The sequence below is a fragment of the Protopterus annectens genome, chromosome 1.part0 (genome assembly GCF_019279795.1).
Source record: "Protopterus annectens isolate FY-2018-M chromosome 1.part0, PAN1.0, whole genome shotgun sequence".
In the NCBI taxonomy this organism is placed as follows: Eukaryota; Metazoa; Chordata; order Ceratodontiformes; family Protopteridae; genus Protopterus; species Protopterus annectens.
Window position 1 is genome coordinate 609,976,881 of NC_056725.1, and position 16,540 is coordinate 609,993,420.

Consider the following 16,540-nt stretch of genomic DNA (forward strand, 5'->3'; position numbering starts at 1 on the left):
ACAGCATAAAATCTTATGCTCCCTCTGTGCTTCTAACTCTATTATTCTCTGAAACAGCTCTTTTTGAGAAGTCTCATAATAAATTTCTCTGGATGTCTATAAAAGTGCCAAATCTCATTGCTGCACTCTGTGACTTTCAGCATAAAGATCACATTGAAACTTTCTGAAGTTTAATTAGCAACGTTTATTAATATAATGAACAGCAAAATAAGAATCTTAGCAAGTTTGATGTTATTGCAACAGCAAGTTTGATGTTATTGCAATGGCAAAATATCAGCATAGATAAAAGTCATATATAAATGAACTGTCTTGACAGACAGTACCGCTGTTCTGAATCAAGCTAAACCAAGAATTGTGCTCTGTACTCTGTATTCTTCACTTTAATACATCACACTCTTGCTCTTTCTTGGAGGTCCATGTCTTATACCTTTTCCCCAAAGCTTGAATTCCTTTCTTAATTATGAGCCACAGACTTCTTGACTATGAAGTCTAATAACAACACTTGTCCAGGTGGTCTAAACTGTAGCTGTCTGTTTCTATCTCTGCAAGGTCATTCTGACACACAACAAAATGTTCTCTTGAGAAACTGTGAGTTCTACATGTCTTTCTTTATCAGTGTTTTAGCTTGCAAGTTACTCACTGAACATAGTTCATCTGTACCTTTCCAGTGAAACTGAATTTACTAAAGTTGCATGCAAAATTAAAAATATAAATTGAAGATATAGGCCTGCTTCCAAATGGATGCATTCCCATGCATATGCAAAAAGAATATGGTATGTACATAAGATCTGTTCTAACAAAGCTGTATTTATGCCAGATCTTTTCTAATAGCCAGCCTCTTTTTCATTTCAGCCTCTGATATTTTTGTAGTTTCAAAGTGATCTTGGCGGTAGTATACATAATTAGCACGGGTGTGGGGGATGCAGTCTGGCTTTCCTCCTGTAAACATAAGAGCAGTTTTTAGTGTTTTTTTTTTTTTTTTGATAGCTTGATTTTTGAGCCCCTGTAGCCTAATGAATAAGGCACAGGCCTCTTAAGTCAGGAATTGTGGGTTCAACTCCCATCTAGGGTGATATAATCTTGGGAGTTCACCTCACAGACACAAGGTACAGGGTTTGATTCTTATCTTTGAGTTGGGAAATATTGCTAGGCTGAAAATGGCCCACAAGGGTGAACCTATGAACCTATGTTCTCTGAGTGACATGACTGTCGAGAACAAACCATAGATTTTCCTCAGTTTGTTCTTAGATGGAACTTTGACAAGATAATGTGGCAACAAAATAGTTTTTTTGCCACCTCCTAAGATACTGTTTATATAAATCTTTTTTACCATATTCTGGCAAAGCAGTATCTGGGGAATAGTTTTCCCACTTTTGTTAGATGTTTCTAGAGAGGCAATTACAGGATCAAACTTATGCAAATGATATAAATACTGTCTATCGAATGGATATTTATACATTTCATCAGCTTTTTGTAGTGCTGGAGACTGTGAATCTAGGAAATGACAACTGGACAAAAGAACTACCTTAAAAGTGTGGTGAGGTAGAGAAATGTGGAAGCCATGTCATCTTATGTATTAATTTTTCTAGAGATAAAGGACAACACATAGGCCAGTCAAAAAATTCCAATGACATTTAATGTTTCTATAAAAGGAATATCTTCTGGTGAAATGACCTGGAGAATTTTTCCTCATCAGAATGCTGTGAGAAAGGAGAATTAATCTTCCTAATATAGAAATCCTCCTATTCACCACAAAAGTTTAGAGAAATTGTTTTATTTTCATCTTCTTACTCTCCTGAAACATTAACAGTACTTGCACTACTTTGCATCTATGCGTTCCCTCCACAGAATAGCAGTGAAACAAATGTACTGATGCAGGTCCATGCCATTTCTCTGCAGCTTCATCTCATAAACTGAAATAGACCCTTGCAAAGTTTACAGTCAGAGAAAGGATATGGTAAGACAGGGGCCCGGCTGCAGTGGGATAAGGAGGGCCTAGCTTGTGAAGACTCACAAGAAATGCCAGGTTTCTCCTGTACTGAAGCCCTTGATCCAGCATGATCATAGGGTACCAATGTTAATAGTAAAGTGTGCTAAGGTCTTTTTGCTACACAGAGAGCAGTGAGGAGAATTTTAGTTTAGAAAACAACTTCATATCCCTGCTTTTGGGAATCATTTATATCGTACGAAACTCCTGAGAATTTGAAGGGGAGCAGACAGAGTTACACTCATTTAGGTCTTGTCATGTTCCCTTGATGACTCAAGTTATACTAATTTAGGTCTCTTACAGGTTCCCTTGATGACTCAAGTTACGCTCTTTTAGGTCTCTTACAGGTTCCCTTGATGACTCAAGTTACGCTCATTTAGGTCTCTTACAGGTTCCTTTGATGACTCAAGTTATGCTCATTTAGGTCTCTTACAGGTTCCCTTGATGACTCAAGTTACACTCATTTAGATCTCTTACAGGTTCCCTTGATGACTCAAGTTACACTCATTTAGATCTCTTACAGGTTCCTTTGATGACTCAAGTTACGCTCATTTAGGCCTCTTACAGGTTCCCTTGATGACTCAAGTTACGCTCATTTAGGTCTCTTACAGGTTCCTTTGATGACTCAAGTTATGCTCATTTAGGTCTCTTACAGGTTCCCTTGATGACTCAAGTTACGCTCATTTAGATCTCTTACAGGTTCCCTTGATGACTCAAGTTATGCTCATTTAGGTCTCTTACAGGTTCCCTTGATGACTCATCTTTACTAGTCATCTCCACCTTAATACAGAATTATTTAAAAAACTAGATCACAACAAAATACAGTTTCTTTGATTTAAAAATGGACTAGAGCCTACCACAACTACAAAAACTTGTTCCATGGTGTTTTACCCCAAAGAACAATAATAAAATATCAATGACTGTGAGGTACCTAACAGATAAAATTTACTACACCTTTATAGTACGATGCAAAGCATAAAAAGAGACAAGAAAATGTGAAGTAACTTACTAGTAATGCTGACTTAAAATCAGAGCTTTACATACCAACCAAGGAAAAAGGGATGTTAGTTTGTGATTGCTGATGATCCTTACAGGACTGAGGCACATCTGGTAAAATTTTTAGCTAAATGTGAGTAAACCCCTAATTTACAACTTATGCTGCAGTTACCTTCCCAAAAGATATGACATAATTCTGCAACCAAAAGGTTGAGTGGTGTCTAAGTTAAAATGTTAATGGCCACTCTATGGTGTCACCACACAGGAGGCGTCATCCCCTCTCACTCATTATTCTTCTAAATAACCACATCTCAGAGGTAACACTACATACCCAATGGCTTTGTCTTTTAACTTTGAAATTTTGTTATTCAGAATTCAAAGTTACTATTTTGTAAATCCTGGACTAAGAATTTGTCAGTACTTTTTTAACACAAAACATAAATACATAGCTAAAAATGGCCTACTAATGACCTGAAACTGTACAGTGATCAATGCAAGAAGAACTGAAGACAACGAAGGGTAAGCTTGTTTTGAAGAAGACACTGCTACAAGCCACTATCATACTTAGTGCAGCAGTGTGAAACTGATTTGAAAATGTGTCAAGCAGTTCTGGACAAAAATAGACTGGTAATAGGTGAACGAACTACAAAGAAAATGTGATTCTGCTTCGAGTGTTCTCTAAGAATGTGCTTTTTCTCCAATAAAATTTTCAAGGTTCACCTTGAAACATTTGAAGTATGGGAATTTGCTTTTAAAGGTCTGATCCAGTAGAAGTCTTTTCTTTACTAAAAAGGCAAACACCAAATCACAGTGAGTGATTTATGATGGCTTTAAAAGAACAACTCTTCTGCATATTTTTATAGTAGATGAATGTTGCTGAATGCAAATCTGGAACTAAGGATTTTAGGACCATAGGATCATAGAAGGTTACTAGAATATTGGCCCTAAGGCCTCTACAAGCCTAGTCATGTACCCTTGATCCCTTATGGACACAGATATATAGTCTATATTTGTGCACGAATTTAAGATGAGCACCATCTGCCCCTGTCTAAGAGGGACATAGGTGAAGCACCTGGTGTAAATTTACGGTTTAGTAGATTGTTTAACTTGTTGTATTATAAATCTTGTTTATAAAATTCTACAGGATTTTAAAGGAAATAAAAATAAATATTGCTACATTTTCTAAATTTTAAAAACAATCACATAATACTGTCCCTATTCGTGCATCACTATCTCTCTCTCTCTCTCATTCATTTTTTTTTTTTTTTTTTTTTTTTATGAGGGATTTCCTGCCCTCAGGTGAGTCGTACATTGGCTCCTATACAAAAGCTTCAGCTTGGCTGTTGCAGCTGCGTGAGACATCACACGTAGGGCCATAAACCAGGGACCTTAAATGTGACGTCTGCACGCACAATCCTCAGAACTTGAAGGCCAGCAGGTAGACAGGAAGGCCCAGCAGGAGGGATGCCAGTGAGGACAGGTATGTGGTCTTGGTGTTATTTAGTAGATTAATTAGATCCAGGACTTAGTTGGGACTAAAGGAGCAAGTATAGGGGTAATGGTGGGTGGGAAGGTATACTGCAACATGGAAGAGAAGGACATCTATGGTTATGGTAAGATTTTGCACAACTATTCTATGTCCATCTATTCCTGTGTTGCAGTATTCCAGTTGTGGGAGAGTACCACAGCTTAGCTGCATGAAAGGGAGGTGGATGCTGAAGAGGATTCTGCAAAGCCCTGTAGGATGGCCCTGGCTCTGGAAACTTGATCCAGTTTGTAATGTTTGGTGAAAGTGTGAATAGTGGACCAAGTGGCTGCTTCCATGATAGATGCCATGTCCAGACCTCTCATGAATGCCTTGGAGGCAGCTACCGCCCAAGTGGAATGGTCATTTACTCCCATTGGAGGGTCTTTTCCATGGTGAGTGTAACAGAGATAAATAGTTTTCCTGATTCAGCAGGCGATGGTTTGTTTGGAGACTGCCTCGCCCAGGGCTCTGGGGTGGAAGGTGACAAAAAGCTGCTTAGATTTCCTAATGGTTCTGGTTTTGTCCAAGTAGAATCTAAGTTGCCTGTGCACATCCAAGGAGTGCAGTATCCTCTCCCCTTCATTAGTGGGGGAGGGAAAGAAAGTGGGTAAGTGGATAGATTGGTTTAGAGACAAGTCATTAACTACCTTGGGCATAAAGGAGGGATTGGTCCGCAGGGTGACTCTGTCGTTGTGGAAGGTGGTGTAGGGGGGCAAGCCATTAAGGCCTGCAGCTCTGAGACCCTTCTGGCTAAAGTGATAGCCACCAGCAGGATGGTTTTCCAAGTACACATCTGTAAGGAAGAAGATGCAGCTGGTTTGAAAGGGTGCTGGGTGGGTTTTCCAGGATGTAATTGAGGTCCCATGGTGGAGGCATAAGTTTCTTTGGCGGCCTCATGTGTAAGACCCCTTTAAGGAAGAGCTTAACGTCGAGCCTGGTTAGCAAGGGAGGATCCAGGGGCAAGCAGGCTGATATAGCGAAAAGGTGTACTTTAACTGAAGAGTAAGAAAGTCCACTTTTAATCAGTTGACACACATAAGTGAGAACAAGGGGGGCATCCGCCGAACAGGGCACCCTTCCCTTGTCCAGATACAACTTAGTAAATATTTCCCACTTAGCTAGGTAAGATTTTCTGGTGGTAGGTTTCCTTGCCTCCCTCAGGACTGAAAGCACATCCTCTGAGTAGTGGTGTCTGAAGGGGATCAAAAGTTTATCACCCACAGAGTCAAGGATAACATCTGGAAGTGTGGATGAAGGAGAGATCCTTTGTCTTGTGTCAGTAGGTCCACCTTGTAGGGTAACTTGTAGTGATTTCCCTTGGCTAGATTGAGAAGTAGGGGGGGACCAGTCCTGCTTTGGCCAGTAGGGTGTCACTAACAAGATTTTTGGTTTGTCCTTCTGTATTTTCAGGAGGACTTTCTGAATCATTGGAAAGGGGAGAAGGCAATAAAGAAACTTCCCCTCCCAAGAGATGCTGAAAGCATCCACTCTCCAAGCTAGAAGGGAGTGTATCTTTGAGCAGAAGGTCTGCAGCTGCCTGTTCTGGGGGGAGGCAAACAGGTCTATTTGTGGAGTACCCCATCAGTGAACTATGTCTAGGAAGAGCCCCCTGTCCAGAATCCATCTGTGCTGTGGTGAGGAGGTCCTGATTAGAAGGACTGTTTGTTTGTTGTCCTGTGAGGGAATGTAGGTTGCCTGCAGGACCAGGTTGTGGTGAGAGGCTAGGTCCCATATCAGCAGGGTCAGCCTGTACAGCCTGTAGGCCTTTGTTCCTCCCTGTTTGTTGACATACCACATAACTGTGGTGTTGACGGTCACTATCCAGAGCACCCCTGGGACCAGAAGGGGAATAAAGGTCTTTAAGGCTAGGAGTACATCTGTCATTTCCCTGATATTGATGTGCTTGCTCTGTAGAGAAGGGTGTCAGTTTTCCTGGACCCTGTAGGATGCCAGAGTTGCAACCCAACCTGAATCTGAGGCATCTGTATGCATTGTTTGGGTTGGGGTGGGAGGTTGCAGTGGGAGACCCGGGTTTAGATGGACTTGCTGGATCCACCAGCTGATTTCTTACTTCAGACAGGGGAAGAAGAGGAATCTCCTGTTCTAAGGGATGTAGGTGTTGGGACCAAATGTTTTTGAGGTGCCACTGTAGCTTGCGCATATGCATCCTGGCCAGTGGTAGCATGGGGATGGTAGCAGCCATTAAGTCCAGGAGATGCAGGAATTGCCTTGCTGTCACCTTCTGGGAATGGAGGGCTTCCTGGAAGTGGGCAGTCAGGGAGAGAACCTTGTCCCATGGGAGAAAGGCCTTCATTTTGTCCATCCTGATTCTGCAGCCTAGGAAAATCTTGTCCTGGCCTGGGTTTAAGGAGGACTTTGGGAGGTTGATGGTAAACCTTAGGTTTTTCAGAAGGGACATGGTGAAGAACAGATGCCTTGAGAGGGTATCTTTGGACTCTGCTAGTATTAAGATGTCATCCAGATAAGGGTAAATCTGGATTCCCTGCATTCTGCAGAAGGCAATTGCTGGGGCTAGCACTTTGTAAAGACACGAGGGGCAGTGGATAAACCAAAGGGCAAGGCAGTAAATTAGAAATGAGAGGATGTTCCAGAGAAATGCAGAAATTGCCTGTAGGAAGTCCTGATGGGTATGTGAAGGTGGACTTCTTTTAGGTCTAGGTGGCCATGAAGGCTCTGGGTGGAATAGGAGGCAGAAGAGTGGGAAGTGACAGCATTTTGAAGAAGGGTACCTGAAGATGTAGGTTTAGAAAGGAGAGATCTAAAATGGATCTCCAGGGGCCATCATTTTTGGGGACCAGGAAGAGACGAGAGTAGAATCCCTTTCCTTCTGTCTTGAGGGGACAGGTTCTATGGTGCCTAGCTTTAGAAGTTCTGACAAGACTTGCGGTAGGAGATGAATTTGTTTTTTTGGGGGGGAAAGGAATACTTCTCCTGGGTGTTTTTTCTTTCCAGGATAGAAAGTACCCTTTTTGGATAATGGATAAGACCCATTGATCTGAGGTGATGGCTTGCCAGAGTGGGAGACAGTGCGGAAGGCATGCAGAGAGTGGAAGATGGGCCAGGCAGTCACGCATTATTGGGACCTCCTCTATCCTGAAAGGGTTGTCTGGGTTGAGGAGGTGGTACATTAAGTCTGGACAAAGAAGGCCTTCTTGCCCCTCTTCTAGACCCGGAAGAGGAGGCAGCTGGCTGAGGAGGGTTGCACCTTACAAAAGTGGTTTTAGCAGGGTAGTTCCTGTAATATTTGGGAATGGGGGACACCAGCAGGTGCTTGATGTCCTGTAATTCTTTACTTTTTTCCTGCAGATTTTTGAAGAGATATGCAGATTGTTTCCCAAAGAGGAAGTTGTGATCCAGGGGGGTGTCTAAGATTTTGTTTTGGACTTGAAGTCCTCAGGTAGATTCTGCAGTCTTAGCCAGGAGTATCTCCTAAGGACAAAAACAGATGATGCAGAGTGGGAAGATGCTTCTGCAGCATCGTAGCTGCATCTAATTGAGTGCCTGGCTACTTGCTGTGCCAAGGACAGTTTGGAGGCCATGTCAGCCTTAATTGGACTGTCAGGTCAGGCATAGAGGCCAGCATGGAGGAGGCCTGGGACACTAAGTCTAGAGCATATTTAGTCATGTGGGTCTGATAATTTATGGCTCTGAATGTGAAAGTGGAAGATGTGTAAACTTTCTTTCCCATCCTATCCATGTATTTGCTATCTTTAACAGTGGGTAGGAGGGAGGTGGAAGACAGCAGCCTGGACTGTTTATCAGGAGCAATGGTAATAACAACCGGGGTAGCCAAGGGAGGTTTAACTAAGACTTTTTGCTCGTCTGGCACTTTATAGAAGCGGTCGGGGAGCTTCGGGGCCAGAGGCAGGGACTCTAGGTCCTTAGAGGAGCAAAAAATCTCTCTCTCTCTCTTCCTCTCACTCTCTCTCTCTCTCCCTCTCTCTCTGACAAGCCATACCTAACTTTAGAAAGACTCCATGGACACCCACCACTACCCACTGAGTTTACAAGGCCATATTACTGCTAACTGACATCACTGGATTAAAAACTGAAGTACTGAGGAGTAGTCAGATGGAAGTGTAATAACTGTAATCTAATTTGTTTTTGTTTTGACACTTATACAAATAAAGCCACAGTGTATACCAAATAGCAATACAATAAAGTAGGAAATGCAACAAAATCTGTATTCCACTTTCAAGTTCCCATTGACAAAACCGAGCTTCAGATATGTGTTTACGCTGCTTCAGATATGTGTTTATGCTGGTATAATAGGAACAGTGACAACATCATTGGTTTAAAAAGTAAGCTTGCAGCTAATGGGTGCCACATAATCTCTCAGGAAAGTATCAACTCAAATTAAATTTACTTTGAGCACTTAAACTTGAACATATCACAAAAATCAAGCACTACGTAAAACATTAAGTAGAGATGGCAATAAAATCTACTAACTACAGCATAAACATGTATGACAGACAGCAAGTCCAACATAAATGGTCAAATTAAATAAAGTAGAGAACATAAGCAATAAACATTATTAGAACTGTGCCAAAATGTCATATGGAGTACATTATGATTTTATGTCTCTTCTGAAGCAACCTGGGATACAACTCCATAAATGACATTGCAGTGCATTCTGCCGGATGTGGGGTGTGACAACAGAAATAATGGCTAGATGTTTCTAACTCCTTCCTGGGAATCATTAGCCCCCTCCCATAAGTCCAGCACACAGCACATAGCAACTTGTGGGGAACTTGATTGCTATGGGATACCATGCTGACTGGATCTCCAGGACTAAGGACTTTACTTAATCCTAGGATATAGGTGCCCAAGCAGACATCCCAACCTATGCCAGTGGACCAGTCTACTGATACTAATATTTTCATATGACAATCTAAGAGATATACTTGATAATAATCCAAAATGTTGACAGAGATTTCATAGACACCATAAACTCATTATGAAATGAAGCAAAACCAAACATTGTCAAAAACATAATGAAAAATATCTGCACACTATGTACATGCATGACTTTTGAAATTGTTTTATAAGTCAGCTGTCAAGTCTACATTTTCAGGTTAATTACAGCTTCAAGCCCGTGTAAATAGCATTATCACAATCATTTATTCATTTAACAGGTGAAGTAACTGGATTGCAGGGGCACTTATTCAGTCACAACTGTGTTACAATGATGACAAAATTAAGACATCAATAGCAGAAAAATGAAATAAGAGTATTAGGCACAAGTTATAATGCTACATACATTTGTTCCATACATTAGAAACATAATACTGTTAGGTCATTTGTAGGCATCATAGGTTCAAAGGTAAGCGTTACACAATCCATCTACAAACCATCACAAGCCTACCCAAAAAAAGCATATTCAAAAGTTCTCTGCAGTCATAAGGACAGTAACTCAAGATAGACCCAAGGAGAATTTGAGGCTGCCCAACCAATTATCTAAGGTTTACCTTGAAGGTGGCAACGAGGCTATTCTGCTTGACATATATTAGAAGTTTTTTTCCAGAGGTGAGGACTATGTTGGGATATGAATCTGTCTTTCCAACATGTCTTATTTAGCTGTCGATGAGGGTTCAGTTCCTTTAATTGGGTATTTGAGGAACCATTTTTTCTGAGGAAAAATAGGAGGTCGAACAAGGTTACATCTTTCATAAAAAAGCTAGACACAAATTCCCATGCAGTCAGTTATAAGAGACCAAGTACAGAGAAAGGGATCTGCTAGTCCATCCTGATAACTAGGGTTTTTGAGTCTACTTATATTTTTAGTTGAGAATCTCAGATCTCTTATGTAGAGTAACACGTGTGGACAAATACCTGCTCAAAGCGTCATTATATTCAATAATGGGTGTGATGTGATACAAGTCAATTTTTTTTAAGACTTCTTTGGATCTAGAGGAGATGTCTTTGAAAATCAGGTGAGTCAGATAGAAGGCCTTCTAAACTACTGCAGGGAAATGATGGTCAAAAGATAAGGAACTATCAAAAAAGGGTGTATAGAATCTGGCAGCTAGTATAGGATTAAGGCTGTGAGTTGTTATTGAACTGTTTCCTGTAGTCAAGGGTACTATGGGTGATTCCAGTCCAGTTCCATTTGCCTGCTGTGTGATTCTGAGCAAGATACTTAACTAGACAGTGTTCCTGGATCACACCTGAAAAGGGTCAGTTTTCCATTGGGCTTACCTGAATAAATAACAAGTAAATAAAAATCCTTTACAACACTCTCTAATTAATCAGTAAAAACAAAAAGAAAACTCCAGTAAAGCTAGAACTTCCATTGAGTGACCTCCCAAACCTCTTGTATCAGAGGCACATGGGATATATGCAAATGATCCTTATGAACATCAGGTGTTTCAGCTATTTGGCAATTCTGAATGTCCATGACTTGTTTCGTCATTTTACTGGACAACTGCAGGCCAATAAAGCCAAACCCCACTAGCATGCACATTTCAGCCTTGTTATGACACCATCAGCACAGCACAAGCAGAGTGTTTAACTAAGCATTAGAAACACAGGGCTGTTACAGCCAACTGATGTCCATTATCATTAAGGTCACTTCAAAAATATCCCAATTAACAAACTAAAACAATAAGTAAGAAGGTCACTGAAAAACCAATCACTAAAAACAAAATGAAAACTCCAGCAAAGCTAGAACTTCCACTGAGTGACTCCTCCCAAACCTCTTGTATCAGAGGCAAATGGGATATATGCAAATAACCCTTATGAACATCAGGTGTTTCAGCTATTTGGCAATTCTGTAAGTATCAGAAGACATAATAACTGTCAAAATGGATGTCTGTGTTTCAGAATTAGTTCCTGGTAAGCTACACCAGAAAACACGTTTGCATTCTATGAGCCATGGGTGTAGCAACTGTCTGTTGCAAGGTTAGAAAGAAGGTCCAGTTCTGCCTCGTTATAAAGAAAGAAATCTTACTGAACATTGCTTGCCAAGGAGAAGCAGTTAGAAACATGGATAATATGGCATAGCATCTGACCTTGTTTTTATTACAAGTTCTGTAATGAATGCAGCATTGTTTGTGCAAAGGAAAATTACAGACAAGATTATGAGAAATGACTGAAAGTATAAGAACATAATAAAAACTAACAGTCTTAGCAGTTTCTGAATGATGACTGTACTATTCTTATGTCAGTATATGAATATGAATTATGATTGGAAGGAATATTTCAGAAGGTGACACAAGATCTGGCCAGTGCTTTGTTTCATGTACTTAAGTTAGGGTCTGTAGTTTGCCTTGTTAGATTTATATGATTCACATTATAGGTAATCTTGATAGCTGTCAAATTCTATTCTGAAAAGTAAATGCCTTACCATAAAATGCTTTTATGCCTCAGTAGATTTACTGATGGTGGAGAGCAATAATGAACTCTTTACAATGATACATTTGGAGGTCTGCAAGAAGTGGCCATATTTGTGAGGACAAGATCAAGGGTACTCTCTAGTAGAATGGTTAACTATTTCTACAGGGGAGTTAAAATTTATAATGTGAAGGAAGCATTATGCATGATGACTACTGGCAGTGTATGTCAGCTTGTTCAGTGATAGACAGCGGAGGTCCCCACTAGAAAGGTATTGGATTTAATAGGAATTCCAGCTAAGGTTTTAAGATAGCTATTATGCTTTGAAGGGGACATTTAGAGTGTTCTATAACTCACTATAAAGTGGTAGTTAATCTTGTTTATGGTGATACAGACATATAGGAATTCAGATTTTGGTGTCCCAAGGAATCTGATATGAAGTGATGATACCCTTGACAAATACTGATACTCTCCCACACTTGCCAGCAGGTTTGAAGACATGACAAGTAATAAACTCCAGAATAAAGGGAGTTCTTTCATTGCTTTGAAATCACATCTCTGTAACTGTACATATTATGAATGCGTTCAAGTTGCAGGATAGTATGAATTTCAAGCATCCATTTGTTAAGGCTCCTGGCACTGAGTAAAGACACATTAATACATTGCAGGTTAGAATTTACTAGTTTGGAATGTTCAGCACATGGACTCTACCTAAACAAGCCACTATGGGGACAGCAAAGATTTTAGCTAGAATGTTAAAGCCTTGGTAGAGATGTATAAACCATCCTTGGCAAAACAGGAAGACTTGTTAGTCATTTTGTCCAAAACTGATGCATACTGGATCCCCCTAGAATGATACCAGCTACATACCCAATTGTTAAAGCCAATTATCTTGTCTTTAAAGCATCAGCATCCTTCTAGCTGGTAGCAAAATATCTCTAAAGACCAGTATCTTTCCTGCCATGTACACAAACTGCAAGCTCAGTTATAGCTTTCTGAATGTCCAGTGGGTACAACAGTTAAGTTCAATCACACACATGTGGACCATTATTAGGTCAAAATCATATTTGTCAGGATGGGGGGAATCTATGAGACTTTGTTACATCTCATATCCTGGCTCTGAAAAGACAGCTATGACCCCATCACCATTCAGCTCGTTGAGGTTGGTGTCTGTATGCATGACAACAGACTCACGTATTTGGAAAACATTACCATGGGGGGATGCAGTTTTGGTGAGACTTAAGGGCTTGGAGTCTGCACCCCTGTGACTCTTACAGGTATTTGTAGTGTCTGTGGGTGTGCCAGGTAAGCTGGATTTGTTGCTGTGTGAACTAATGGCTGAGACATCTTACTCTTTAGCCTGGGAAGCTTAAGTAGCGTTCTGTTAACAACCTCAGTCTAAGTTAGTGGAAGCACTCTGTGGTGTGTGTGTGTGTGTGTGTGTGTGTGTGTGTGTGTGTGTGTGTGTGTGTGAGAGAGAGAGAGATTGTATGTTGTACTTACTGAATGCTCTCTGAAGTGAGAAGGTAGCCTCCAAGTTCAGTAAATACTTACATCTGTCACACTTACTCATTGTGAAGTAGCAATAAAGAGTTTTTGGTAAGCCTGAGTCAGTTGCTACACTGCCTCAAAATACTTATAGCTAGCTACAGAAGGAAAAAGAGACTGAGATTTCATAATGCCTAATAAACAAACAAAGGGGGTAAGAGAAAGCATGCCAGCTTAAAAACATACTTTTGTAAAACACAGAAATGATACTGGATTGGACTAGAAAATGTGATAAAATGGGATACGGTTACAAGATACAAGAATGAGATGTGGCAACTGCAGTATTCACAAGTACAAAAAAGTAATGTAGAAGTGACAGAAATATGTAGGACCAAATAGATTATCAGTAACAAGTGGGAATTTTAAATCAGGCAGCTTTCCTCAATAGGGTAATTTGGTCTGTATATCACTAGTAGTAGCAATGAGCACCAACTAATCTAACCCAATGACTCCAGGTGCAGTAACTGTAGAGCAACAGCTACAGACAGTCTAAATGAATAGTGTCAGGTGCAGTAACTGTAAAGTAAATAGTTTCAGTGCAGTATCAGCACAGCAGTTGGTCTAGTAATAGAAGTATTCCATAAAGATAATCCAATGCACTTGAATGCAATACTATAAAGCAGTACCTTTAAATGCCATTACAGTAATCAGTAATAAACAGATATACAACAAAAACAACAATTAAAAAGTGCAATCAGTTACTGAGATAAGTTACTTTATTTTCTATCTATCCAGTATCAGTAACATCCAGCAATATTATCCCAGACTTATCCAAACACTATTAATAAGACTTCCACAATAAAATGTATGCAACTACATCACACAATGGCACTTGGGTTTATTTTCCTTATCATCACCACATGTCTATAAAGTCACTAGTTCCAATAAAAAACCCTAAGCTGAATCTCCCATACTGATATACTAAAACGTTTCTCCGACTTCTATTTGCCAAGTATTATCTCTGGATCTGATGACTCCAATCTGAAAGTTCAGAAAGAAAAATATTTGAACAAATAAGATTACAGATTTGCTATCACCAAGGCAAAGCCTCCAAATTTAGGCAAGATTGTGGCTAGATATACACTATGATAGATTCCATCTGTGATGTACTCTCACTTGAAGTACTCATGTAAACAGCTGTTGCAAGTCTGGTACTGCATTGACTTTATGATGGACCCCTTCAATCGGAGCTATACACACAGCTAGGACATTATTACTGCAGTTCAATAACACTGTAGTTTAACTATAATAGGAATAGATTTTGAAACTATATTTGTGAATATGAGTAGTCCTGTGTATGAAAATGTAGCAAATACAAAGGTTGGTTACCTTTTCTTATACATATAAGTTCATGTACTCCACAAGTCCGTTCTCCACCTGTACAAATAAACAAAAAAAAAACACTGCATGTTAGGAGTGGTAAAATAAAACAAAAAGTACCCGTGATATTTCTGTGGTACAATAAAGACTGTATCATGTACACAAACATCAGCTTTTATTGCCAGATTATTTAAATATTTCCTAACTGTTTTGCCACTAAGCAAATGACTGAAACAAAAGCCCCATTTTCAGACACAACCTAATATTAGGTTATAAACCATAATGCAACAAAGCAATTAAAATTAAGTATATGGTGAAGATGATTAAATACATAGATGATTGCAGAGTGAGCATACATATTGAAGTTACAATTCAAAATCAGTTAGTGCAAAGAGGGAAATGAGCAGCTTGAAAGGATACTTAGAATAAAAGCTAAATCTGTAGAATTCGTACAGCAAGGAAACAATAAAAAAAGAAACATGATGACATTATAGATATGTATTGTAATGCTGTATCGGTGGGAGAAGCTCTGGCTGCAGCAGCATGTATGACTTTACTGATGGTAAAATGGCAACTAGACACTTAAAAGTGCAACCACCCATCCCATTACATTATACTCTTCCGCACCCTCATCACCTCTCCTAGATCAAGTGTGTACACACGCATGCACGCGTGTGTGTGTGTGTGTGTGTGTGTGTGTGTGTGTGTGTGTGTGTGTGTGTGTGTGTGTGTGTGTGTGTGTGTGTATATATATATATATATATATATATATATATATATATATATATATATGGATCCTCATTACATAATCAAAAGTACAGAAGACCAAAATTCACAACAAGGCAAAAAGTTCTAAGTTCAAAACAACAAAATTTGACATTGTCAAAACTTGAAACCACAAACCACCAACTGCGCATGTCAAACAAAGTCAGAGATTCTGAATGGAGATCGTTATATACACACGAAAACCAGCTACTCCATTTAAACAAATAATTTAACAAAACAATTATACCCTTTTTAATGCTGTTGCACGGGGGCAAGCACACCCCCAACACATTATATATACCAATTCCAATTTCACAATACAGTGGGGAAAAGGGTAAATTTCCCGATCCTCACAGTACTGGAATCTACATTAAGAAGCGTTACAAAATGTACATTTCAGTATTTAAATAGAGCACATGGTTTCTGACTGTGTACCACAATCTCCATTCAAAATCTCTTACTGCTGTTTGAAATGCACAGTTGGTGGTACGTGGTTTCAAGTTTCAGCAATGTCAGATTTCATTATTTTGAACTTATGATCTTTTTGCCTCGTGAATTTCGGTCTTCTGTATTTTCAATGATGTAATAGAGAGGCATGTGTGTGTATATGTATATATATATATATATATATATATATATATATATATATATATATATATATATATATATATATATATATATATACACACACACACACACACACACACACACACACACATATATGTATAGATGTTCTAAATAAAAATAAAACACCCAAATGTCACGAATAATGTCAACTAAAAATAACTGAGAAAATAATATTTAAACTTCAGTTCGGTTGCTCCAAACAAAAACTCAGAGTACGCAACTTTAAAAACAATCTTTTTGCAGTGGGAAAGCCACCTTGCATCCCCCACCCCCTGCGTTTTTTTTTTGTTGTTCATTGAAATTACTAGATGACTTGGCATGAATCCACTTATTCACACACCCAGTTTTACAAAAGTAGTTCCATTTTGATACCTGTGCCACCTGTGACATTAAAGACATAGCATATTTAGCCAAAT

General features: G+C 39.4%; 1 long non-coding RNA gene across 1 annotated transcript in view; it reads right to left on the reverse strand.

Annotated features, from left to right (window-relative positions):
- Nucleotides 1-14,788, reverse strand: part of LOC122793612 — a 172,072-nt gene extending 157,284 nt beyond the window's left edge. The window contains exon 1 of the long non-coding RNA XR_006363495.1: nt 14,742-14,788. This is a non-coding gene — a long non-coding RNA (uncharacterized LOC122793612). The remainder of the gene's footprint in view (nt 1-14,741) is intronic.
- Nucleotides 14,789-16,540: the final 1,752 nt, after the last annotated feature.